General features: G+C 45.8%; 1 protein-coding gene and 1 long non-coding RNA gene across 6 annotated transcripts in view; one reads left to right on the forward strand and one right to left on the reverse strand.

Annotated features, from left to right (window-relative positions):
* The first annotated feature begins 10,715 nt into the window (after positions 1 to 10,715).
* The window catches only part of LOC108159659 (protein charlatan), a 38,618-nt gene continuing 22,712 nt past the window's right edge, over positions 10,716 to 26,621 (forward strand). For 2 of the 4 annotated variants that reach the window (XM_017293132.2, XM_017293135.2), the window contains exon 1: positions 20,048 to 20,376. The gene's annotated coding sequence lies outside the window, so the exon portion shown is untranslated. Of the gene's footprint in view, positions 11,098 to 20,047; positions 20,377 to 26,621 lie in introns of those variants that run through there. The other 2 variants (XM_017293133.2, XM_017293136.2) reach the window with 2 other exon arrangements.
* On the reverse strand, positions 18,973 to 19,945 carry LOC117190910. 2 transcript variants are annotated; one of them, XR_004473876.1, is made up of 4 exons: positions 19,854 to 19,945; positions 19,625 to 19,719; positions 19,173 to 19,566; positions 18,973 to 19,110 (listed from the first exon to the last, which is right to left on the reverse strand). It is a non-coding gene; the product is annotated as an uncharacterized LOC117190910 (long non-coding RNA). The 2 variants fall into 2 exon arrangements; XR_004473875.1 differs by lacking the exon at positions 19,854 to 19,945 and having other exon boundaries at positions 19,625 to 19,826.

A 26,621-nucleotide genomic window follows, 5' to 3' on the forward strand; every position in this document is an offset into this window, starting at 1 on the left:
TAATCGGCTGGGTTCTGCTCCGAACATTCACCCCCCGTTGGAAGGCAAAGGCTTTCAACAGATCCATCCTGAAGGGGCAGAACCGCTATTTTTCTAACGGCCCTCTTGAAGATGCTTGCTTGGGCGCAGCTGGCGGCTACGCTGGGATGATCGTCGAACGCAGCAATCGGCGCTTTTTTACGAAGGCGGCTTGTCGTGATTACGTATTGATCATCGGGAACCTCTGTAATTGCATAGAATGGCAGGAAATTTGGCAATGTAGAAATTGTTGAAAGTTGAATTTCATTTAGCGTGGATATGTAGGTTTTTAATATATGGAAAAGTTCGCGCTGCAGTTCCTGATTCTCCGATCGCAGTTTTTCCACTTGCACCTGGCACTCGAGCAGCTGCTTCCTGCATTGCTGCTCTAAGTTTTGGTACTCCAGCGTTGTGGGTCGAAAATCGTCAATAGAGATGCACGAGGAATTTTCAAAAGCGGCTAAAGCTGCACGCTTATTCTCCGAGCTATCAATGCTTCATAATACTATCCAACCAAGTTTAGTCTCCTGCAATGTTGGCAATTGGGCTGATAGTCGAATCTGTCCGACGCACATTAAATCGAAGAACAAACCAGAACCTATCAACAGATCGATACGTTGGGGCTTGGAGAAATTAGGATCAGCTAGTTTTAGATTATTCGGCATTGGCCAATCCTTTGCGTCTACGCCGAAGTTAGGCTGCATTTCCGTAATTGAGTTGGTGACAATTGCAGCGAAGGAAGCTCGATATCTTGCGTCCTGGGATTGTACAACTATATGTACAGACTTGCTCGAAGGTAGAATGGAATCTCCGATTCCAGAGATGTGAACATAAGACGAGCGATGATCCAACTGCAACTGATCAGCAAGTCTAGATGTTACAAAGTTTGCCTGTGATGAAGAATCCAAAATGGCACGACATGGGATAAGTGCTCCATAACGATCTGTTACATGGACGAGGGCAGTAGGTAGCAACACGTTCTGGCTAGGCTGAGATTTCTGGATCGAGGGGGGAGGGCTAGAACACCCGCTTGCTAGAAGCACAGTCGCGGCCTCTTGCTGGATCGATTCCTCGGCCGGTGAAGAGGAAGATGAAGCACCAGTTCCCGATGGAATGTGGAGTAGCGGGGTATGTTTGGCCTGGCAATGCCTTCAAAGTCCTGACCTGCACCTCTGCAATTCATGGCCTTTGTTGAGGCAGTTCAAACACAAGCGGCTCTTCTTTGCTTCTTTGTATCGTTCAAACGCAGAGAGATTCAGGAATGCCTGACATCTAGATATGTAATGCTCGGAGGAATTGCAATGGTTACATATGGGGTTAGGATGGTCGTTACTGGAGGTGATAAGGGTGACAGGTTTGTCTTCTCCCACCTGTTGACTAGGACTTGTTGCCATGGCTGATCCCAAATTCTCCAGCATCCGACATCTCGCTTCCAAAAATGAGGCCATGCTTGACCACCGAGGCAATCCTGACGTCGGCAAGTTCTCTTCCCATTTCTCCTTTGTTTTGTGGTCCAGTTTCGTGCCTATGATGAAGATCAGCAACCCATCCGAAATCTCCTGCGGGGTCGCCAAGGTCTGAAGTGCACGCAAGTGCGAATTGATTTTGTCGCTGAGCGCGCGCAAGCCGATAGCTGAGCCCTTCTCCACCCCTTGCAGCCCGAAAATAGCCTTGACGTGTGCCTGAAAATGTAACAGTTTATTATCGAATCGCAACATTAGCAAATTCAACGCCTTGTCGAATTCTCCTCAGAAAGTTCCAAAGAACGAATCGTATCCAGCGCAGCACCATCTAGACATCCACGAAGATATTGGAATTTTTCGATGATTGGTATACGATGGTCTTTGTGCACCATTGTCGAGAACATCGAGTGGAATTCTGGCCAATCCATGTAGTTCCCCCCGAATCGCGGAAGCTGCAACTCGGGCATTCGAGAACGGCCTATACTATTATAGGCGAACAACGACGAATTCGCATCGAGAGTATGCCGAGCCGTTGAATTGGCAACATTTACCGTGCGAGCAGCTCTAAGCGAGCTTGAAGTTCTGCCTCATCTAACTCGGCAAGCTCTTCCTTGGTGAGAAAGCGATCCATGGCCTTTAGTTGGCGCGCGATGGACTCGGCCTTGTGCTTGTAGAAATCTACATCACTCGGCATTGCTGCGTTCGCGACATTGGTAGGCTCAGGTGCTGCCATGTTGAGGTTTTAAAAGAGTCACTCAGCACGACCGAAAAAGACACCCTGTATACGTATAAACGTGGGAACCGAAAGCAAAGGGATTACAGCTAATGCCTTTAGCTGTGCGGCTGTGCGAGCTGTCCGATTCCGCTTTGTACTCCGCTTGTGTGTATTAGTGAGCTCGCTGCACTGCCTACCGCACTGCACTGACCGAATTGTCGCGACAGAAAAATTAATAATAATAAATAAATAATAAAATTACGATATGTTCTTTAATGCGTGACATCCAAATTGCAAGTGTGGCTTGCCTGCCCTTTACATTGCCGCTCCGATCGCTAAGCGCAGCTTCGCTCGGCCGACTTCGGTAGGCAGACGCAAAGCGGAGATAGCGAAGAGCGAGCTGGCAGAGAGCGTTTAGCAGGGCAAGCCAGCGCAAAGCTTTAACAAACAAATGAGTGACATAGACATAAGTAACAAACAAAATAAGCGGCTGAGGGCCAAGAATTAGGTGCTATTTGGCAAGCAGCTAATCGGCTGGGTTCTGCTCCGAACAGCATCTATACATCTTCTGAATGTCGGCAGCAAAAACAAAACGATGGAAACGCCAATTCAGGACCACGCCGGCTAGATCGTTTTGGAGCGCTGGTCCGGTGCATAGGACGTCATTGAGCGATTTTCCGTTTGACGTTTTACAGGAGGCGTCATATACTACTCTAACCTTAGTAGTGACACTTTCCTCTTTGAATACTGCGTGATGAGGCAAGGTGCAACATGTGGACTCGATTCCATTCTCCTTGCTAATGGTGCAATGCTGCTGCTCCTTGGTTGTTACTTTGGTCAGCTGGCCTAGTTGAAAGTACTCATTCATGACTTCCGAATATTTGGCTTGCAGCTCCGGCTGCCTTTGGAATCTTCGTTGAAGCATTTGGAATCGATTAATCGCGATTTGACGTGATTTGCCTAGCACCTGCGAAGGGTCAAACAAACGCTTAAGTGGTAACCGTACCAAATACTTGCCGTTTCGTTGACGGATGTGAGTTCGTTTAAAATGCTCCTCGCACCATCGCTCTTCTGGTGTGAGCTGTTTTGCAGAACCGAGATGCTCCATTTCGAAGAATTTCTGGACGAGATTCTCTAGCCTGTTGTGGTGACATCTAATGGTGACAGCGTGTGAGCGTGTGGAAGTGGCTCGACCAAAGACTATCCAGCCAAGCTGGGTGTGCTGTGCAATTGGTTGGTTCTCCTTTCCTCTGCGGATATCTGAAAGCAGGATCTGTGGGATAACGTCCGCTCCCAGCAGAAGATCAATCCGTTGTGATTTGTAGAACCTGGGATCGGCGAGTTCTATTCCGTTCAAATGAGGACATTGCTGCAATTTGATGGATTTTGAAGGTAATTGCGATGTAAGCGTTTTAAGTATAAACGCAGTATCAATGGTAGTAAAAAACTGCGAAGTACAAGAACTTAATGACAATTCTGTAGTGTAGGTACCCCTGTTCTTGGAGGTGGTCCCAACTCCAGCAATTTCTGCCGAAATTGGATGCCGCTTGAGGTTGAGAGCCTGCACTGTGTGCTCTGTAATGAGGGTTCCTTCTGAGCCTGAATCCACTAACGCACGTACCACAGCTGATTGGCCAGTGTGGGGGTTGTGGATTGTGACCAGGGCAGTGGCCAGAAGGACAGTGCTGGGTCCGTGATGCGTTGCCGTAGCGGAGACTAGTTGCGCAGAGTGTGTTCTCACAGACGAGTCGGTCGCTGCAGACTGTGGATGACCACCGGAACTAGTGTTGGGAACAACTGGGAGAGGCTGTGCAGTGCTCTGAGTAGGAAGTGGGGTCCTAGCGTAGAGTTGCGTAGGTGTAGCCCTGCCAGATGAGTCGCTCGTTGTATACTGCCAGGAGTTACCGGAACGAGCGCTATGGGAGGCTGCGTGAGGCTGTGTTGCCACCTGAGCAGGAGTTGGGAAGTGCAGCAGTGTATGGTGTCTTTGACCACACTGCGTGCAGTTCCTTTTACTGGTACATTTTGAAAGTGCATGGGAACGGCTCAGACAGTTGAGGCATGCCTTTGCATGATCGACGATGGCTTTCCTTGCAAAGCAGTCCTTGGACAAAAGGTCCGGGCAATGCCGAAGATTGTGACTGTCGCTACAGTAAGGGCAGCGAGTGTATTCGGCAACCGCAGTCTTGGCGTGGAAACTGTTGCCCTTGTATGTTACGTTGCCAACTGACTTCTTCGGGTGCCTTTGATTGACAGGCTGCGGCACAGGTGTCCGCGTCGTGGAGTGGCCTCGATTTTCGAACACATCGATGCTGACGAGACGGTCGTTGAGAAATGATTGTAGCTGAGAAAATGTGGCAAGTTCGGCAGAGCTACCGAGATGGAGCTCCCAAGCTTGCAGTGTCGTGCTTGGCAGTCTGGAAGTGAGATGATGAGCCATCCAATGCTGAACATCTAGATTCTTGAAAGCATTGAGACAAACCGTCGCAACATTAAGCATATGTTTTATATCAGCAGACTGCTCCTTTGTCAACTGTGGCAAGTCATACAAACCGTTCATATGGTACATAAACTGCAGCCGTTTGTTGTCGTATCGCTTGAGGACGAGACTCCAAGCTGTTGCATAGCTATTTCCCGCAAGCGCCATCTGCTGAATATCCTCGTCGCGATCCGAGGGAAGAGCTTGCTTCAGGAAATGAAACCTTTGGACGTCGGACAGTTTCTGGTTGTTATGGATGAGTTGAACAAATGCATCGTGAAATGCCGGCCAATCCACAAACTTGCCTGTAAATGTCGGTACAGGTAGCTTGGGCAATTGCACTGATGATACAGATGGATTTGCTGGCTCCGGATTCTGCTGTACCGGTGGTGCTCTTGGACATACATTTTCGTAGGCCTCTGATATGATGCTGAATGCCGTTGTATAGTCTTCATCAAAGCGAAAGGCCACTTCGCTGGACACATAACTATGCGTACTTGGACATCGAAGTATTAGTAAACGTTGATGATTTTGCTCAAATTCACCTAAGAACCGTTGCAAAGTTTGTAAGCGCGTTTGAAAATAAGCTTTTGTTTTCCGATCTGCGCCATCCTTTCTGAAATTACGCACCGTTTGATTAACCCTCGCAATGAGATTTGTCTGAATAACACTGAGATTGTCGATCTCCACCTGAGGATCGGCTTCGAGGTCGTGGGACTCGGCTGTTGACATGTTGCTGTTATATGTGTATGTACCTTTCTCACCCTTAGTTGCACTCTCTTTGACCTTGTACAAAATACCCACAACGAAACACTTACTCTGGTACTCGGGCGTGCTTCTCTTTGCTTAAAGCGTAGCTTAAGAGAACTTGCGAGTCGTTGTTGTTGGTGTTGTCCGAGCGGAGAGCAGAAACTATGCTACTGTGAGCGTTGAGTTGAGGCCTTGTGTCTAGAGATGATACGCAGCAACAGAACGCTCGTTGGTCTCTTGGTCTCTTGGTCTCTGCTTTGCACGAGAGAGAGGCTGCTGTGCTACTGTCCAGGCGCAGAGCTATCGTCTGGTCTTCTTTGTCCCTGCTTCGTGCGAGAGATAGCGGCTGTTGGATAAACCGTTGGTTTGCGTTGTGTTTGCCGTTTACAGTTGCAGCCGGTAAAATATGATTTTTTTTGTACATTTAACTGAGCGCGGAACGAGGTAGAATCATATGCGTATAGTACGAATTAAACGCGGTTGCCCCCATGGGCCACCAAAAATGTTGTGAAATCCTCGATACGAGATTTCAATGTTGAGCAGAAATGCTCTAGGGAATCTTTGCGTTTAATAATGTACTACACGATATAGACAAATCGAGATTTATTCATTTGGACTTCAATCAACTTAAACTTTAATCTTAATCGCGTATAGAGTATGTATGTATGTAATGGGTAATACGGGCTTAAGCGCGGCCGGCTGCAACTGCTAATTGTCGTTGTGATTTCGTCGAAACGCAAACGAAGACTCTTCATGGTGATCGGAAACGAGGTTACGCCGCCCTAGCATGAAACGACGCCGTTCTCCGAGTGGGCAATCGCAGTTAGAGCGCTCTCACTCTCTTTGTAGTTTAACCCTTAGAAAACCGTCCACAATGGTTTTATATCACGTCGGGGGTCACCAATGTTTGAGATGCCAAGCTTTTTTGGCACCTATGTGTTTCAAAAATGAAAAGAGATTTCGGGTTAAACTTTATAATTCGTATTTAATTTTGGTGGCTTAGCGGAAGCCGATTGCTTGCTATTGCCAGATAAACCTTATGCGAGATCGATATGCAACCAATGAGCAGAGGGGTTAGCATAGAACTAAACTATAGACGACGGCGTTAGATCAAAGTGATTGCCGAAGTGGCGGCAGCAGATCAAAGTAGTTGCCGAAGTGGCGGCGGCAGAGAGCCCCTTTAGCGGGAGAGCGCAGCAGCTCTGCAGAACATCAACGTTTTACAACATAGGCGGCTCTCTCTGCTCATACAATAATAATGTTAAAGTTACGGTTATTCTTCAGCGGCTGGCCCGAACAGTTTCTATGTACCAATGTGTATGGAAGAGCAGTTGATAAGGCGGTCACACGAAAAACTAGGACATCTGGCCGCAGAGAAGTGCGTGAGTGACCTTTTGAGGACCTACTAGTTTCCGTCAATGAGAAGTAAAGTGGCAAGGTTCATCAGAAACTGTCTACCGTGTATACTCGATGCCTAAAACAATCCATAACAGAACGCTCCATAGTATCCCAAAGTCGTGTGTTCCTTTTCATACCCTACATGTTGATCATTTGGGTCCGTTGCCGAGTATTAAATCTAAGCGAAAACACCTCCTTGTGGTAATAGATGCATTCACTAAGTTTGTCAAATTGTTCCCGGTTAATAGTACCAGCACGCGGGAAGCGAAGGATGCCTTAAGTAAATATTTTGATTTCTGTAGTCGCCCTACTAGGATAATATCAGATCGTGGGACCTGTTTCACCTCGTTAGAGTTCTCTAGTTTTCTGCAGGAGAGAGGGATAGAGCACATTAAGGTAGCTACAGGTGCACCGCAGGCGAATGGCCAAGTGGAGCGGGTGAATCGTGTTCTTACTCCTATGTTAGGAAAACTGTCAGAGCCCCTTGAGCAAGCCGATTGGTATAGGTTGATGAGCAAGGTAGAGCACGCCATTAATAACTCCGTTAACAGCAGTACGAAAAAGACACCTAGCACATTGTTATTTGGAATACCCCAGAAAGGACCCGTTGTAGATGAATTAACCGAATACCTAGAGGAGAAGTTAGCGTCAGAACTTAGAGAGTTGGAAACTATAAGAGAAATAGCAAGTGAGAACATACGGTTGTCGCAGAAAAGAAATGAGAAGATGTATGCCCATAAACATAGAGCCCCATTAAAGTATGAACCTGGTGACTATGTAGCAGTCCGGCATGTGGGCACAACACCGGGGATCAATAAGATCACCAAAGTATTGAGGACCGTACAGGATCAATAGAGTATTGGATAATGATCGTTATGAGGTTGTCGACATTGAGGACTGTCAGTTGACGCAAATGCCATTCCGAAGTATACTAGAACCATCAAGGCTTAAACCCTGGGTAGAGTGTAAGGATAAAACCATGGTCTCATGTTGTTAATCGATGAAATAGTATGTTAAGTAAGACAATACCGAATAAGAAATGTTTAACCAACTGTATGCCTTAGTGTGTAGATCGTGGGCGATCTGTAGTCAGGTTGCCCGAATGTAAGATATGAATATTAGTTTATAAGATTTGAATATTAGTTTAAGATTTACTCATCGATAGTATTATAAGAAATACCAATGTACTCGATATATCGATACTTGTCGAGGACAAGTATCGATATGCCAACACACATTCATTCGAATACGACGATCAAGAAAGAAGAACATATAATAAAACCGTGCTATTAAAAGTTTACAGAGAATATATTTTTTTCCTAATTTCCTAATTTAACTATGTATGTATGCAATTATAAAACCCCTCAATATCTACTTTTGCCTACCTTTTTATCTACAATCGACTCTTTTATTCTTCGTATCTCGTTCCACACGAGTCCTGTGATGCCGCTAGGACCTCACTTGTAGAGCCCGAATACCGTTAAACTTTTTGTAAATAAACATGGCCGCCAGGGTATGAGTCAAAAAGAGAACAAGAGCAAAAGATAGAGAGAGCCAGGCAGAGAGTGAGAGAGAACTCACTTGTTATTCTTGGGAGCGTTGGTTGTGGAATGCGCGCGCTTTTTTACATCACCAGCAACAACAACAACAGCCACGACGAAGTGGGTGGCAGAAGGAGGCCAAAAGGCGGCTGGCTAGAAGCAGAAACATCGGCAACGGCGGCAAGCAGACAGGAAGCTTTTCCCAACAATTGCACAACATCGTGAGAGAGCGCAAATATTATTACGCGACTGGCAATCGGTGAGGCAACAACAGCGCGTGCCACGCAGCGCAATAACAAACGAGGTGGAACGTTGTGAGTTGCTGCGGACACCGCAACTCTACAGTTATACCCGATACTAAGTCAGTATGGCTCTCCTGCGGCAGACGCCGCTAATATTGAACCACACGACAAAGAGTGCGTGCGAGAGAGACAGAAAATCAGTCTGAGCGTGACGTCGGGCGCTGCGTAGCCACTGAAAATTGATTTCTTGCTTTTGGCTACAAAAATGATCCGATCTGATCCAGATTCAGCAATCTGATAGATATGGTCATTATCTATGATTCTGCGTTTTTAGTTTTCTCGAATCTGCAATATTGTGGATGCAACAGATTTTCGTCCTTTGTGTGGGCGGAAGGAGGTATGGCGAAATTTTGACACAAAACTGTCAAGGTCCGATATCACAGGAGTGTGGATACCAAATTTAGTTGCTCTGGCTCTTATAGGTTCTGAGATCCTTGAACTCATATTTTGCAATTGACACAAAACTGTCAAGGTCCGATATCACAGGAGTGTGGATACCAAATTTAGTTGCTCTGGCTCTTATAGGTTCTGAGATCCTTGAACTCATATTTTGCAATTGACAAAACCGACCATGAAACCTGTGTGTTAGAGAGAGACAGAGCGAGAAAGAATGAAATTGTTTTCTTGATTCTGGCTATAATAATTATACGATCTGGTTCAGATTTTGCACTCTAGAAGATATAGTCATCTTCTACAATTCTGCGTTTTTGGTTTTATCATATCTTTAAAATTGTGGATGCCACAGATTTTCGTCCTTTGTGGGGGCGGAAGTGGGCGGGGCGAAGTTTTGAAATATTTTTGTAGCAGTGACATATCACAGAAGTCTGGATCCAAAACATCGTTGCTCTAGCTCTTATAGTCTTTGAGCACTAGGCGCTGAAGGGGACGGACGGACGGACGGACGGACGGACGGACGGACAGACGGACAGACAGACAGGGCTCAATCGACTCGGCTATTGAAGCTAATCAAGAATATATATACTTTATGGGGTCGGAAACGATTCCTTCTGGACGTTACACACATCCACTTTTACCACAAATCTAATATACCCCAATACTCATTTTGAGTATCGGGTATAAAAACGAGGGGGAACGTTGTGAGTTGCTGCGGACACCGCAACTCTACAGTTATACCCGATACTTAGTCAGTATGGCTCTCCTCCGACAGACGCCGCTAATATTAAACGACACGACAAAGAGTGCGAGCGAGAGAGACAGAAAATCAGTCTGAGCGTGACGTCGGGCGCTGCGTAGCCAGTTCAAATTGATTTGTTCCTTTTGGCTATAAAAATTATCTTATCTGGTCCAGATTCAGCAATCTGATAGATATGGTCATTCTCTATGATTCTGCGTTTTTAGTTTTCTCGAATCTGCAATATTGTGGATGCAACAGATTTTCGTTCTTTGTGTGGGCGGAAGGGGGTGGGGCGAAATTCTGAGATATACGTTTTATAATGAGATCTAACAGAAGTGCGGATACCCAATTTGGTTACTCTAGCTTTAATAGTCTCTGAGATTTGTGGATGCCCCAGATTTTCGTCCTTTGCGGGGCGGAAGGGGGTGTGGCGAAATTTGGACACGAAAGGGTCAAGGTCCGATATCACAGGAGTTTGGATACCAAATTTGGTTGCTCTGGCTCTTATAGGTTCTGAGATCCTTGAACTTATATTTTGCAATTGGCAAAGCCGACCATGAAACCTGTGTGTTAGAGAGAGAGACAGAGCGAGAAAGAATGAAATTGTTTTCTTGATTCTGGCTATAATAATTATACGATCTGGTTGAGATTTTACACTCTAGAACATATAGTCATCCTCTACGATTCTGCGTTTTTGGCGGACGGACGGACAGACGGACAGACAGACATGGCTCAATCGACTCGGCTATTGATGCTGATCAAGAATATATATACTTTATGGGGTCGGAAACGATTCCTTCTGGACGTTACACACATCCACTTTTACCACAAATCTAATATACCCCAATTCTCATTTTGAGTATCGGGTATAACAAATCTATTTTTGAGGGGAAGAGGGATCCAACTAAGCCCCAACCCCCAGTTAAAACCATCCCACCCCCCGTCGCCGTCGGGAGCGTGCAGGGCTGGCGACTGTCGGAGCGCTCCTCCGCGACCATTCATTCAGTTACACAGAACAGCGCACTTTTCTCATTCGGTGTGTGAGTGTTGATGAGGTTAGTTGTGAAAGAGCCTCCGTGCGACTCCAAGAGATACCCCCAAAAAGTGCATCGTTAAGGGGAAACGTTCAATCGAAATTCGCCCAACGGAAACGGAACGGAAGTGAAGAAAGAAAGCGGCTGACAAAATATTAGCGCTTGTTTGCCTGCGGAAAGAGGACAAGGAGGACTGGAGAAGGAGGATTGAGCTGTGTTGCATACTTTGGGGCGGACTGCTGAAATCGCTGCGAAGATGTTGGTAAGTATTTGTAAAGTTGGCCATGTTGGCCTTAGCCATGCAAAAGTAACTGTTGACAGACAGATGGATGGGTTGGCCAATTGATTTCTACGGTCAATTAAATAAATTTTCCCAACAGCATGATTTATTGATTTTTCCGCATTGCGTTGATTTTGTGTGTGATTGTGTGTGTGTGTGTGTGTGCGTTTATTTTTCGGTATGCACTTTTTCCCAAAGAAACACCCCGCCAGAACAACAACTACAACCAACAACCCCCAAACTAAAAAGCGCCAACTTCTATTTTTCCATCATCAATACTTCCCCCTGCCACCATTAAAAGCAGAGAGAGGGAGAATATCGCAGTGGTATTGGTGTGGAGCTGGCGATCTCTATGCAACGGCCAACAACCCCCAAACAATGCATCCCCAACATACCCACACTCTCTCGCTCGGACACTCACTCTCTGGCTCGCTCTCCCAACAATGGCTCTCCAGTGTTTTGGCATTTGAAAACTAAAAACCAGTTGTCAGCCCCTGCTCCCAGACACCCACATTCCGCCATCTTTTTGGGGGATGGGTGGTTGTTTTTCCAACAGAGCCACATCATAAATTTCGTGTCTATAACAATTTTTGTTATTTCGCCCCTGGGCCAGCCAGCAGCCCAACCCCACCCCATACGCTCTACTCTACGGCAAGTGCAAAGGAATTGTGTTGCAGTTTTCACAAAAGTTAAACTTCCGCTCTCTCTCTCTCTATTGGTACAAGTGCATAAGCTTGCGCTCTCTCCGATTTGCTTTTGGCTCTCTTCTGCTGCCGCTGCTGCTGCGTTTCTGGCGTTGATTCTGCCGGTGCTCACTGCACTTTCATTTCGATTTTTGGGGCGTTGGGCGGTTTTTGCATATGGTTTTTATACCCGATACTCAAAATGAGTATTGGGGTATATTAGATTAGTGGTAAAAGTGGATGTGTGTAACGTCCAGAAGGAATCGTTTCCGACCCCATAAAGTATATATATTCTTGATCAGCATCAATAGCCGAGTCGATTGAGCCATGTCTGTCTGTCCGTCCGTCCGTCTGTCCGTCTGTCCGTCCGTCCGTCTGTCCGTCTGTCCGTCCCCTTCAGCGCCTAGTGCTCAAAGACTATAAGAGCTAGAGCAACGATGTTTTGGATCCAGACTTCTGTGATATGTCACTGCTACAAAAATATTTCAAAACTTCGCCCCGCCCACTTCCGCCCCCACAAAGGACGAAAATCTGTGGCATCCACATTTTTAAAGAAACGATAAAACCAAAAACGCAGAATCGTAGAAGATGACTATATGTTCTAGATTGTAATATCTCAACCAGATCGTATAATTATTATAGCCAGAATCAAGAAAACAATTTCATTCTTTCTCGCTCTGTCTCTCTCTAACACACAGGTTTCATGGTCTGTTTTGCCAATTGCAAAATATGAGTTCAAGGATCTCAGAACCTATAAGAGCCATAGCAACCAAATTTGGTATCTACACTCCTGTGATATCGGACCTTGACCGTTTCGTGTCCAAATTTCGCCACACCCCCTTCCGCCCCCGTAAAGGACGAAAATCTGGGGCATCCACAAATCTCAGAGACTATTAAGGCTAGAGTAACCAAATTTGGTATCCGCACTTCTGTTAGATCTCACTATAAAACGTATATCTCAGAATTTCGCCCCACCCCCTTCCGCCCCCACAAAGGACGAAAATCTGTTGCATCCACAATATTGCACATTCGAGAAAACTAAAAACGCAGAATCATAGATAATGACCATATCTATCAGATTCCTGAATCTGGATCAGATCAGATAATTTTTATAGCCAAAAGGAACAAATCAATTTGCAGTGGCTACGCAGCTCCCGACGTCACGATCATACTGATTTTCTGTCTCTCTCGCACGCACTCTTTGTCGTGTCGTTTAATATTAGTGGCGTCTGCCGGAGGAGAGCCATACTGACTAAGTATCGGGTATAAATGTAGAGTTGCGGTCTCCGCAGCAACTCACAACGTTCCCCCTCGTTTGGGTTTTGGTTCTTATGCAACATATGCGGCATGTTTGAATGTCTGTCCATGTGTGAGTGTGTCTGTTTGTATCGTATATAAATGCAAACATACTCGTACACATTATATAATTTGTATTTGATTATTTTTGCCTTTGATGAATTCCCATTGTGGAACGACACCTAAAAATTTGTGGCTCCTATGTTGCTAGGCAATAAACTTGTCCAACAAATTGTGGGCGGTCGTCTGGTATAGACTGCAAAGCATTGCAGGGGGGAGTTGAGAGATAGACATAACTACATATGTACATATACATATATTCTACACATTTCTATATTCTATATTATATAAAACGCAATTTGTATGCACTTGAATTGCATGTCTAGGGGATTATGCTTATATAAATAAATCCACATAGATAAGTGTCTCCCTAGCTTAAATGGAATTTAGTTGTGCATTTGAAGCCCCTCCTCACGCAGCCTGAGAGCTTAATTATACCCGATACTCAAAATGAGTATTGGGGTATATTAGATTTGTGGTGAAAATGGATGTGTGTACCGTCCAGAAGGAATCGTTTCCGACCCCATAAAGTATATATATTCTTGATCAGCATCAATAGCCGAGTCGATTGAGCCATGTCTGTCTGTCCGTCCGTCCGTCCGTCCGTCTGTCTGTCCGTCTGTCCGTCTGTCCGTCCCCTTCAGCGCCTAGTGCTCAAAGACTATAAGAGCTAGAGCAACGATGTTTTGGACCCAGACTTCTGTGATATGTCACTGCTACAAAAATATTTCAAAACTTCGCCCCGCCCACTTCCGCCCCCACAAAAGACGAAAATCTGTGGCATCCACAATTTTAAAGATATGAGAAAACCAAAAACGTAGAATTGTAGAGAATGACCATATCTTTAAGACTGCAGAATCTGAATTGGATCGTATTATTATTATAGCCAGCATCAAGAAAACAATTTAATTTTTTCTCGCCCTGTCTCTCTCTAACACACACGTAGCATAGGCGGCTTTGCTTAGAGTAAAACATTAGCGCCTAGATCTCAGAGACTACAAGAGCTAGAGCAACCAAATTTGGTATCCACACTCCTAATATATCGGACCGAGACGAGTTTGTTTCAAAATTTCGCCACACCCCCTTCCGCCCCCGCAAAGGACGAAAATCTGGGGATATTCACAAATCTCAAAGACAATTAACCAAATTTGGTACACACACTCCTTTAAGATGTCACTATAAAACGTAGATCTCAAAATTTCGGCCTACCCTCTTCCGCCCCCACAAAGGACGAAAATCTGTTTCATCCACAATATTGCAGATTCGAGAAAACTAAAAACGCAGAATCATAGATAATGACCATATCTATCAGATTGCTGAATCTGGATCAGATCAGATCATTTTTATAGCCAAAAGGAACAAATCAATTTGCACTGGCTACGCAGCGCCCGACGTCACGCTCAGACTGATTTTCTGTCTCTCTCGCACGCACTCTTTGTCGTGTCGTTTAATATTAGCGGCGTCTGCCGGAGGAGAGCCATACTGACTTAGTATCGGGTATAACTGTAGAGTTGCGGTCTCCGCAGCAACTTACAACGTTCCCCCTCGTTATACCCGATACTCAAAATGAGTATTGGGGTATATTAGATTTGTGGTAAAAGTGGATGTGTGTAACGTCCAGAAGGAATCGTTTCCGACCCCATAAAGTATATATATTCTTGATCAGCATCAATAGCCGAGTCGATTGAGCCATGTCTGTCTGTCTGTCTGTCCGTCTGTCCGTCTGACCGTCTGTCCGTCTGTCCGTCCGTCCGTCTGTCCGTCTCCTTCAGCGCCTAGTGCTCAAAGACTATAAGAGCTAGAGCAACGATGTTTTGGACCCAGACTTCTGTAATATGTCACTGCTACAAAAATATTTCAAAACTTCGCTCCGCCCACTTCCGCCCCCACAAAGGACGCAAATCTGTGGCATCCACAATTTTAAAGATATGAGAAAACCAAAAACGTAGAATTGTAGCGAATGACCATATCTTTAAGACTGCGGAATCTGAATTAGATCGTATTATTATAGCCAGCATCAAGAAAACAATATCATTTTTTCTCGCCTTGTTTCTCTCTAACACACACGTAGCATAGGCGGCTATGCTTAGAGTAAAACATTAGCGCCTAGGTCTCAGAGACTACAAAAGCTAGAGCAACCAAATTTGGTATCCACACTCCTAACATATCGGACCGAGACGAGTTTGTTTCAAAATTTCGCCACACCCCCTTCCGCCCCCGCAAAGGACGAAAATCTGGGGATATTCAAAAATCTCAGAGACTATTAAGGCTAGAGTATCCAAATTTGGTATCCGCACTCCTCTTAGATCTTACTATAAAACGTGTATCTCAAAATTTCACCCCACCCCCTTCCGCCCACACAAAAGACGAAAATCTGTTGCATCCACAATATTGCACATTCGAGAAAACTAAAAACGCAGAATCATAGATAATGACCATATCTATCAGATTGCTGAATCTGGATGAGATCAGATCAATTTTATAGCCAATAGGAACAAATCAATTTGCAGTGGCTACGCAGCGCCCGATGTCACGCTCAGACTGATTTTCTGTCTCTCTCGCACGCACTCCTTATCGTGTCGTTTAATATTAGCGGCGTCTGCCGGAGGAGAGCCATACTGACTTAGTATCGGGTATAACTGTAGAGTTGCGGTCTCCGCAGCAACTCACAACGTTCCCCCTCGTTTGTGTAGTTTTCGAGTCTTCTGTTAAATGAGACGTGACAAAGTGCAACCCATTTCGGGGCTGAGGGAATGCAGATTTCTTTCCCTTAAGTGGCGCCCATTAGAAGCCCTAGGCTCAGACAGAGGGAACTTTCTCCCCGCCAAAAAGAAGGGCTTCGCGGGCAACAGGTTTTCGTCCAGAGGAAGCCATGTGTTACTGTTACCGCCGTTTTGTAATTGGCCCTGCTCTGTACGGCCCTTTGGTTATATCACAACTTTCACCGGCCCAAGGATGGACCCAAGTAGAGGCTAACGGGTCCACATCCACCCAGAAAGATGTTACCATCAAGGTTTCCTTCACTTCGTATCGCCCAGAACCTCACCTCTTGGGGGATTTGGACTAGTGTGTATGCCCCTCTGTCTGTGTGTGCGTCGTGCATCGTGCGGTGGTGGCCCACATGTTGGACGGCGGCGACGGCTGTTGTCAAAACCGGTTCCAGTTTCCAGGCTGCTCCTTCAGCCCATCACCGTCATCATCCACTTCCACTTGAATGGCAATGAAGGTAAAGTAGGGTGCTCCCGCTGCTCCATTTCGGTGGTTAACCTGTTGCCTTCTAGAAGAGCATGTGGGATTCCTTAGTCAAGTTGCCAAAATCCTTAAAGGTTTTAAACAGTTAGTTCGGTTTGGTGCATCTTTTAATGATCGGCAAATATTGTTATCCGAAATTCTTGCATTTTTGTGGAAGCAGAGCATTTATAAGTCTCCTTTGATTCCAAACAACTTTTTTATACCTTTTTGCTACAGTCTTTGGAGTTTTTTTCGTTTCCTGGGGGGGAATACTCACGACGCCAGTTGCTTGATCAAAACGATCGGTCAGCACCACTACAAACACCATGATCACCAAGGGATCCAAGATGATGCACTAGCGTCCCCGATTGCGTTTAACTTTCGGTTTCAATGAACTGTTGTTGTCGTCATTGCACTGGTTGGTGGCTAGGTGTTTCCCACTTATGAGTCATGGATTTTGCATAGTAATCGAATCAGAGACTAGTTTTTTTATAGCACATCGGGAGTACGCAATGGTAAAGGTTGAATGGCAAGACTTGAAACCTAAATCAAATTCGGGTGGGACATCAGACATCAGCCCAAGCCACTAAACAGCGGCCAGTGCCACCCAATGCATACATATTTACATATGTTGTATGTGCCTATGTTATGTGTCTACCTGGACCATGTATCATGGACCCTCCTTCTGGCCATATAACAAAACCAAAACGAGGGGGAACGTTGTGAGTTGCTGCGGTTCTTATAGGTTCTGAGATCCTTGAACTCATATTTTGCAATTGGCAAAGCCGACCATGAAATTGTTTTCTTGATTCTGGCTATAATAATTATACGATCTGGTTGAGATTTTACATTCTAAAACATATAGTCATCCTCTACGATTCTGCGTTTTTGGTTTTATCGTATCTTTAAAAATGTGGATGCCACAGATTTTCGTCCCTTGTGGGGGCGGAAGTGGGCGGGGCGAAGTTTTGAAATATTTTTGTAGCAGTGACATATCACAGAAGTCTGGATACAAAACATCGTTGCTCTAGCTCTTATAGTCTTTGAGCACTAGGCGCTGAAGGGGACGGACAGACGGACAGACAGACATGGCTCAATCGACTCGGCTATTGATGCTGATCAAGAATATATATACTTTATGGGGTCGGAAACGATTCCTTCTGGACGATACACACATCCACTTTTACCACAAATCTAATATACCCCAATACTCATTTTGAGTATCGGATATAAAAAAAGCCCCGGCCACGCTAATGAACGCAAGAGTCACAGTCGCCTCCGCCACCGCCGCAGCAACAACAGCAACAGCAACCTACATGCACGAAGATCATTACCAACCCGGCCAAAGCACAATAAAAAGGTAGAAACACCAAAAAACCAATCGCCCATGCCGAAAACATAGATACACTAATATTTGACTCATTTGAAGGAGCCATAACGAAAGAGTTTTCCATTAACGAGCGTTTCAAAAATCACGTAAAACGAGGGGGAACGTTGTGAGTTGCTGCGGACACCGCAACTCTACAGTTATACCCGATACTTAGTCAGTATGGCTCTCCTCCGACAGACGCCACTAATATTAAACGACACGACAAAGAGTGCGAGCGAGAGAGACAGAAAATCAGTCTGAGCGTGACGTCGGGCGCTGCGTAGCCAGTTCAAATTGATTTGTTCCTTTTGGCTATAAAAATTATCTTATCTGGTCCAGATTCAGCAATCTGATAGATATGGTCGTTATCTATGATTCTGCGTTTTTAGTTTTCTCGAATGTGCAATATTGTGGATGCAACAGATTTTCGTCCTTTGTGGGGGCGGAAGGGGGTGGGGCGAAATTCTGAGATATACGTTTTATAGTGAGATCTAACAGAAGTGCGGATACCAAATTTGGTTACTCTAGCCTTAATAGTCTCTGAGATTTGTGGATGCCCCAGATTTTCGTCCTTTGCGGGGCGGAAGGCGGTGTGGCGAAATTTGGACACGAAACGGTCAAGGTCCGATATCACAGGAGTGTGGATACCAAATTTGGTTGCTCTGGCTCTTATAGGTTCTGAGATCCTTGAACTCATATTTTGCAATTGGCAAAACCGACCGAGAAAGCTGTGTGTTAGAGAGAGACAGAGCGAGAAAGAATGAAATTGTTTTCTTGATTCTGGCTATAATAATTATACGATCTGGTTGAGATCTTACATTCTAAAACATATAGTCATCCTCTACGATTCTGCGTTTTTGGTTTTATCGTATCTTTAAAAATTTTCGTCCTTTGTGGGGGCGGAAGTGGGCGGGGCGAAGTTTTGAAATATTTTTGTAGCAGTGACATATCACAGAAGTCTGGATACAAAACATCGTTGCTCTAGCTCTTATAGTCTTTGAGCACTAGGCGCTGAAGGGGACGGACAGACGGACGGACGGACAGACGGACAGACAGACATGGCTCAATCGACTCGGCTATTGATGCTGATCAAGAATATATATACTTTATGGGGTCGGAAACGATTCCTTCTGGACGTTACACACAATACCCCAATACTCATTTTGAGTATCGGGTATAAAAATAGGCTAAAAATAAAACAACACATAAATATGTATATACATTTCTAATTGTGTTATTTCATCCAATTCGCTATTGCTTGAATCGGTATATTTATCGCTGAAACGGATTAAATTTAAATATTTCTCCGGTAATTGATAGTTGTGACAACATTTTCCATAACGGCGCAATCCATATCTGTAAAATTCAAAATAATTTTAGTCATATTCATGAAACAATTAAATATTTCTAAAACAAACCTTATATTTAATATTGAGTTTAAGGATTTAACGGTCATTTTGTTCCTTAGCTTGGTCTTAACAATATTCATTTGACTGAATACACGTTTAATAGCAGCATTTGACCACGGTAGACTTAAAATGCCAATGGCAAATAAAGCGATTTCTTCAAAAGGCTTGTTTTGGCCAGCATCTTTATAAGTCAGTACTTCTGACCAAAATTGTATCGTGTCATCTGTACTTTGCCAAGGGACTAATTGAATTTTGCCATATTGGGCAAGAATTCCATCTATATTCTTATAGTTAAAGTGTTCCAATATGGAAATGAGCTCATTATGATTTATATTATGTTTGAGTACATTTTCTGCTGCAAAAACTTTCAGTTTTCCTAATTATCTCAAAATTATCTGGAAGTCTGAAATTAAGCATCAGATTATTATTTATTTTTAATATCAAATCCAATTGAAGCTTACCTTTCTCTGAGTTGGATAATTAGCTCCTTTATAAAATCCTTGCACATCTCTCTGATTTCGTTAACTTCATTATTATAATTTTTCTCTTTAATTTCCTTTTCAAATAAATATCCCATATATAATAAAGACACAGCAAATTCATTCAAGTCAAGCCCAACAAGACCACATTAAATGACCATTCTCAGATTATCAGATCACTTTTAAGTTAAATACATACTTTGTTACATACCTTATAGAAAACGTCTACGAATACGAAATACAATATAAGTTGCTATATCCGATATTATTATAATCATTTCCCGTTTTGGGATCGCTTGGTTCTTTAATGCCACTAGTCCCAACTGTGCGCGGCTTTGTGCGTCGGCATCCACACTGTCCGTCGCTTGTCTCGCTCCCTCTTCTGCGCTCTGAGTATCGCCAGCACAAGCAGCGCTGTCAACTGCGCAGTCCAAATTTCATCGTCGGCTCGCGTGGTTCGTTTCGCTCGTTCTCGCTCGTGAATTTACTTGCTTCGTGCGGGATTTTTGTGTTACTACATTTTGGCACTATTCTTATTATAAAAACTACACAATTAATTGTGCGTGGTTGGATTTGAATTGCACTTTATTCTGATTGTCGCGCAGTGAAGAAATTGAGCAGAGTGATAGACGCTCGCATAGAAACATAAAGAAGTGTAAAAGCCGGCTAGGAAGCTGAACACAGCAATGTCCTAAGGGCCGTATACGCAGAATCCAAAGCATCAACAGTAAAAGGTATGCAAATTATTATATATTTGCCGGGTGCGTCCGCGACTTATATTAAGTGCTACTAAGAATGGATGTGATAAATGAGAAGTTAGGGAGTTTTACAGCCACAAAAACCAATCCCAGGGGGAGAATTTCTCTGAATGTGACACATGTGTTTCCCAAGTTAAACCCACACAACAAACTCTCTCATAGACGACGATCTTCGGCCCATCCGAGAAATCATTCCGAAGGCCATGTGCAGAGCCCATCGGAGACAAGCCCAGCCAACCCACAGGTAGCTCTAATCGCAGCGCACAGAACCGGTTACCCAATTTCCAATTATACTCGAATCCCCAAAAAAAAAAACAAAAAACAGCCACTCCAACGCCCAAAAAACTCTGTTGGGCACCCCTTTCCTGAGCTGGGTCGGGTCGGGTCTGTGATCAGGGCCCCAGAGACAAAAGATGCCAGCACACTAACGCAAACACACACACACAAGCACGTATGCCCTCCCTCGCTTCGCGCAAATGCGACGCCGCAAGGGGCTCGAAAATAACTGAACAAAAATGATGATGAAACCCACCACCACCATCAATCCTTGGGCAGCAGCTTGCGTGTGGTGGTTGCCTCTCCCTACCTCCCTCATTATCCTACTTTCTTCTCCGTCTGCTGCTTATTATCTTCGCCATACATACACACACACAGCCAAACTCACGCACGCACACGGATATGGGAGTGGGTGATGTGAAAAATTTTTCCTGCATTAGATCAACTCTGTCTCAGGGCCCAGGCCCAGCGCACAGCGCACAGAGTTGCTCAAGCAAAGCCGCCTACTCAAATGGTCTCCCCCATTCCGCTGTGTCACATGTTCCTCTTCCTTTCCCTTTTGGTACCTCCCTGTCTATCTCTTTCTTTCTATTACCCTGTTGCGCTCCTTAATTGCCGCTTCGTTGGAAGTGGGTGAGAGAGACGGGGAGAGGCGGCGACTGACCGTCGCGACGCCCGCTGTTTCAAATGTTGATTTCTTGTAGGTTCTTATTTTGGTGTCACTCTCTCCTCTTTGTTTTATTCCTCCCTCTTTCTTGCACACACACCACAAACAAACACAAGCACACATACACACCCTCCCGTTGGTTTATCACAATTCTGCGGCTGTGCCTGCGCACTCTCTTGCATTCGGATGAATTTTTTACACCCACCCATCATCGATGGCAACTTTTGCATTCAGCCTACTCCGCCTCCTCCTCCTTCTCCTTCTTCTTTTCCCTCTGCTCCTACTTCTCTTTTTTGCTTGCGTTGTCTCTGCTGGCCTCGCCATCGCCGCCCCCACAGACAGACGCCCTCTATTATTTTCCTTTTTACTTCGCCTCATCTTCGTGGATTTGTGTTTTGCCTCTCTGTATACACACGTTCTTTCTGCTTGCTCGGCAAGGAGTTTGTTCTTGCTGGGACGATCAACTGGAAAGGAAAACCTTAAGAAATCAATGCAAAGTTTCTTGTAATAAAAAGGGTACGAGTACTTCCCTTCTCTAGAAAATTGAGACATCATTCTTCTCGCATAACTGCACTCCCATTCCCCATCCCCTGCACCTAGACCTACCCACGCGGGCTCACTGGCTCTCTTCCTCCCCACAACGTCGAACAACTTCATGTTCCCATGAAAAAAAGAGCGACCCCAAAAAAAGGGCAAAAATAAATAACGCACTTCCCGTCGGTGCAGAGCAATTTTATTGGGCTAGTGGTGTATGATGGGGAGGGGAGCTGCCATGCCGCATGGAGGGGTGGCCACCACCGGTACCTGCCCTGTCACAGGGGAGGTTTTGTTCCCCTACTTCTGGTGCTTCTGCTGCACCGACCCGACCCGACCGATTCGATACGATCCGATCCCATCTCGACCCTAGTGGCAGCAATTTCACCGAAAATCACATAGGAATTTCCTGTGTTACACCCGCCCCCTTCCAAACATCCAAGAAAAGTTACCTGCCCTCGATCGGCTTACCTGTTTTGGTCCCGCAGTAGTGGCAGTGGCAGAAGCAGCAGCAGCATCAGCGGCGACAGAAGCAGCTGTTTGTTTTGCGGCTTTCAAGGTTTCTACTTTTTACCTGTTGGCGTCGGAGTCGGAGTCGCGTCCCCTTTTGCAGCAGCCACCCCATTGCGTAGGATTCATTTCACTTTGGGCTCATTCCTTATTCTTTCTCCTTTGCTTTGCTTTGTTCGCTTGGGTTGGGTTGGGCTTGGTGTTGGTGTTGATTGGGAGAGGGAGGAGTAGGAGGAGACCCACTTCTTCTTTGGTTCGTCATTATCATCTTTCTTTTGTTGGCCCAAAACTCGAAGATCTTCAGAGCGGTCTCGTTTTTCGCTTCTGTGCTTTCCGATCATCATTATCTCCGTTTCGCTGCCTCATTCTATGGCACCACCAACATCGGCACGGCCCCACCGCCGCATTTGCCTGCTGCCTTCCTCCTACTACAATTTGCTTAAAAAACCTCAACCGTTTCGACCGTTTTTCAATATTCAACGCAGTCAGGCCAACTACAACAACAACAACAACAACAAAAAAGGCAGAAACAGAAAAAAGAAGAAGAGGAAGAAGACCACGACAGCAGACGGCAACGATGTCTGCTTGAAGGTTGTTGTGAAATTTCATTATGGGTCTGGGTCTGGTCTGTCTCGCACCTCCAACCACCAATCCTCCTCCTACTTCTTCCTCCCCTCCCCCTCTTCGAACTCTTCTGATTGCCTGCTGCTGGGTTTTCGGTTTTGGGTTGGCTATAGAGGGTAGGGTAGGGTATAGGGTATACATATACACATTCGGCTGGATAGCCTGGCCGGCCGTCTGCTTCTGCCCGTCATGGGATGGGATGGGATTATGATGGTGGCTTGGGTATGGGCTGGGGCTCTGTGGCATTTCTCGTGTGTAGGTAGGTGGTTTCTTGGAAACCCATTCGTACATACATATGATAACCCAAAAACCAACGAGGGGGAACGTTGTGAGTTGCTGCGGACACCGCAACTCTACAGTTATACCCGATACTATGTCAGTATGGCTCTCCTCCGGCAGACGCTGCTAATATTAAAACACGACAAAGAGTGCATGCGAGAGAGACAGAAAATCAGTCTGAGCGTGACGTCGGGCGCTGCGTAGCCAGTGCAAATTGATTTGTTCCTTTTGGCTATACAAATTATCTGATCTGGTCCAGATTCAGCAATCTGATAGATATGGTCGTTATCTATGATTCTGCGTTTTTAGTTTTCTCGAATGTTCAATGTTGTGGATGCAACAGATTTTCGTCCTTTGTGGGGGCGGAAGGGGGTGGGGCGAAATTCTGAGATAAACGTTTTATAGTGAGATCTAACAGAAGTGCGGATACCAAATTTGGTTACTCTAGCCTTAATAGTCTCTGAGATTTGTGGATGCCCCAGATTTTCGTCTTTTGCGGGGCGGGAAGGGGGTGTGGCGAAATTTGCACGGGAAACGGTCAAGGACCGATATCACAGGAGTGTGGATACCAAATTTGGTTGCTCTGGCTCTTATAGGTTCTGAGATCCTTGAACTCATATTTTGCAATTGGCAAAACCGACCATGAAACCTGTGTGTTAGAGAGAGACAGAGCGAGAAAGAATGAAATTGTTTTCTTGATTCTGGCTATAATAATTATACGATCTGGTTCAGATTTTGCACTCTAGAAGATATAGTCATCCTCTACGACTCTGCGTTTTTGGTTTTATCATATCTTTAAAAATGTGGATGCCACAGATTTTCGTCCTTTGTGGGGGCGGAAGTGGGCGGGGCGAAGTTTTGAAATATTTTTGTAGCAGTGACATATCACAGAAGTCTGGATCCAAAACAACGTTGCTCTAGCTCTTATAGTCTTTGAGCACTAGGCGCTGAAGGGGACGGACAGACGGACAGACGGACGGACGGACAGACAGACAGGGCTCAATCGACTCGGCTATTGATGCTGATCAAGAATATATATACTTTATGGGGTCGGAAACGATTCCTTCTGGACGTTACACACATCCACTTTTACCACAAATCTAATATACCCCGATACTCATTTTGAGTATCGGGTATAAAAATTAACAAAAACTGCCAGAGGAAACGCAGTCATTTGCTGACGCGGACCTTAAGCCACAACCCGATTGCCATTCTGTGGGGAGGAGTATGGGGTATGGGGTTGGGGAATAGTAGCTATGAAGAAGTCATCCTCCTCTCCCACACACTGAGATTATATCAGATGGAAGGGTTTTCATGAATGAGCAACGAAGAAATCGGAGCGCTCGTTCGAACACCGAATGAGCGCTACCATACAAATCCATTTATCTGGTACTATACCAGACCTCCTCCCCTCACTCGTCACCCTCCCTCTCTCTCTCTCTCCCCGAGGGAGGGCCCAGGAGCATCCGTTAGTCTGCAACAAAAGCAACAGGATCAGTACTTAAACCCCTCTCCTCTTCACCTCCACCTCCCCCTCCCCAGCCATCAGCAGAATAGCAGCTGCAACCTGCAGCCCCGTCTGGTGGGAGCCCTAAAAGAGATCTCCGTCTGGTCCTGCGGCAGCAGGTTATTCTGTGTCTGTCAGTGCGAAGGAAAACCACCCCTAACCGAAGACGAGAAAAAAAAATAAATTGAAAGGACAAGAGGAATAAATTGCTACCCCATGGATGATCGGACAGGCACGCCGACCGAAGCACATGTTGCATGCCTCAAGTGAGAGGCAAAGATTTCACAAGAAAAGGCGCTGCCAACGAAAGGAATGGGCATGGGAATGAGAGGGGTGCAACCGACACTCGGACCCAGGACGAGGGACAGGGCCAATTCGCCATTCGAGTCGATTCGATTCGAGTCGGAGTCGGGGTCGGTGGGTCGGTGGGTCGCCACCGACTCCATCAGCAGCATAAGCACCAGCGCCAGCAGCGGTAAAAAGAAGAGGAAAGGTTGTGCCAGCGACCCATAAGTGATCATAGCCAAAAGCTAAAGTCCAAGTCAGAGACTTGACTTGTCTGCCCTTGAATGTGGCTGTTGAATGCCCGCCCACCAGGCGGCTGAGAGTGACCATTGAACCACCCAAAAATTCAGATGAAGAAACACATACTCGTATCTACGAAAAACCAGCTTCATTGGAGACGATGGCCCAAAAGCAATTTGCTTTTGTTGTCTGCTGGCCATCCGCCTCGAAAGACGAGCTTAAAAAGAAGACGCCAAAAAAGAAGACAGCAGCAGCTGCCTTTCGGTTCGTGGTCGGGTCGGGTCCGTTCGGTTCGTTGTTGGCCACAAAAAGTACCACCTGCCGCCCATATACATATGTATATCTGCCGCCAGAGGCCCTTTGTTCGGCCGCAGCCCCCCATACACGCAACCAAGGCCTCAAGGATAATGAATTGGGCAGAATTGTTGCCGCAAACTAAATTTCTATTTCGATACTCAATTCTCAAACGTATGAAACCTGAAAGAGACACCCCGCGTTGACCCACGCAAAAGAGTGAATGCAATCGATGACAGCAGCTCCAACCCACACCCACCCACACACACACACACATGCACACAGATTTGATGGCCTCACCCCATCCCATCCCATCCTATCACGCCACCCCCACTCCACCCGGCTGCGACTGCGTCTGCGCCTGCGTAGGCGTCGAAAGCCATGAGAAACAGCAAGAAACCGAGAGAATACCGTTTGTTGTTGGTATTAGTATTAGTATCGGTGTTCATTTGGCTCGCGTAGGTCAGGTTAGGTTAAGGCGGTAGCCGGGAGGGGGGGGGATAAGAGCCTTCCGCCCCCAAGCTCACTTGGACCTATAAAAGGTCCGTTGTGTTGCCGCATGGGCATGTGCCCCTTCGCGTTGCCCGAACCGTGAGAGCATACTACTGCAGGTTAAGGGCAGTCCCATCCGGTGGCTTGGATGTATTTGGACAAGGTCCCTGGTTTGATTACGGACAGGTCCGAAATGTCCGTGAGGAAAGCGGCCCCGAGAATACGAAGACGACGATTTCCAAGGGCTGGGCAGTGGCAGAAGAAGTGGGGGACCGATTCCTCCTCCTCCTCGTCGCGACAACTCCTGCAGAAGTCGTTATGAGGGATTGACAGTCTAGAGGCGTGAGTGCCGATCTGCCAGTGTCCCGTAATGGCTCTAGTAACTGCAGAGCACTGTGCTCTGCTGAGTTTATACAGCTCTGCTGAGCGCTTCTTCGATCGATATGGCTATATCAATCTTGAGACTTTACAGGAAACGGTTTGCTGCCATCTCCTATTGGCATTTTGCTCGAA

The sequence above is a fragment of the Drosophila miranda genome (assembly GCF_003369915.1).
Source record: "Drosophila miranda strain MSH22 chromosome Y unlocalized genomic scaffold, D.miranda_PacBio2.1 Contig_Y1_pilon, whole genome shotgun sequence".
Lineage (NCBI taxonomy): Eukaryota > Metazoa > Arthropoda > Insecta > Diptera > Drosophilidae > Drosophila > Drosophila miranda.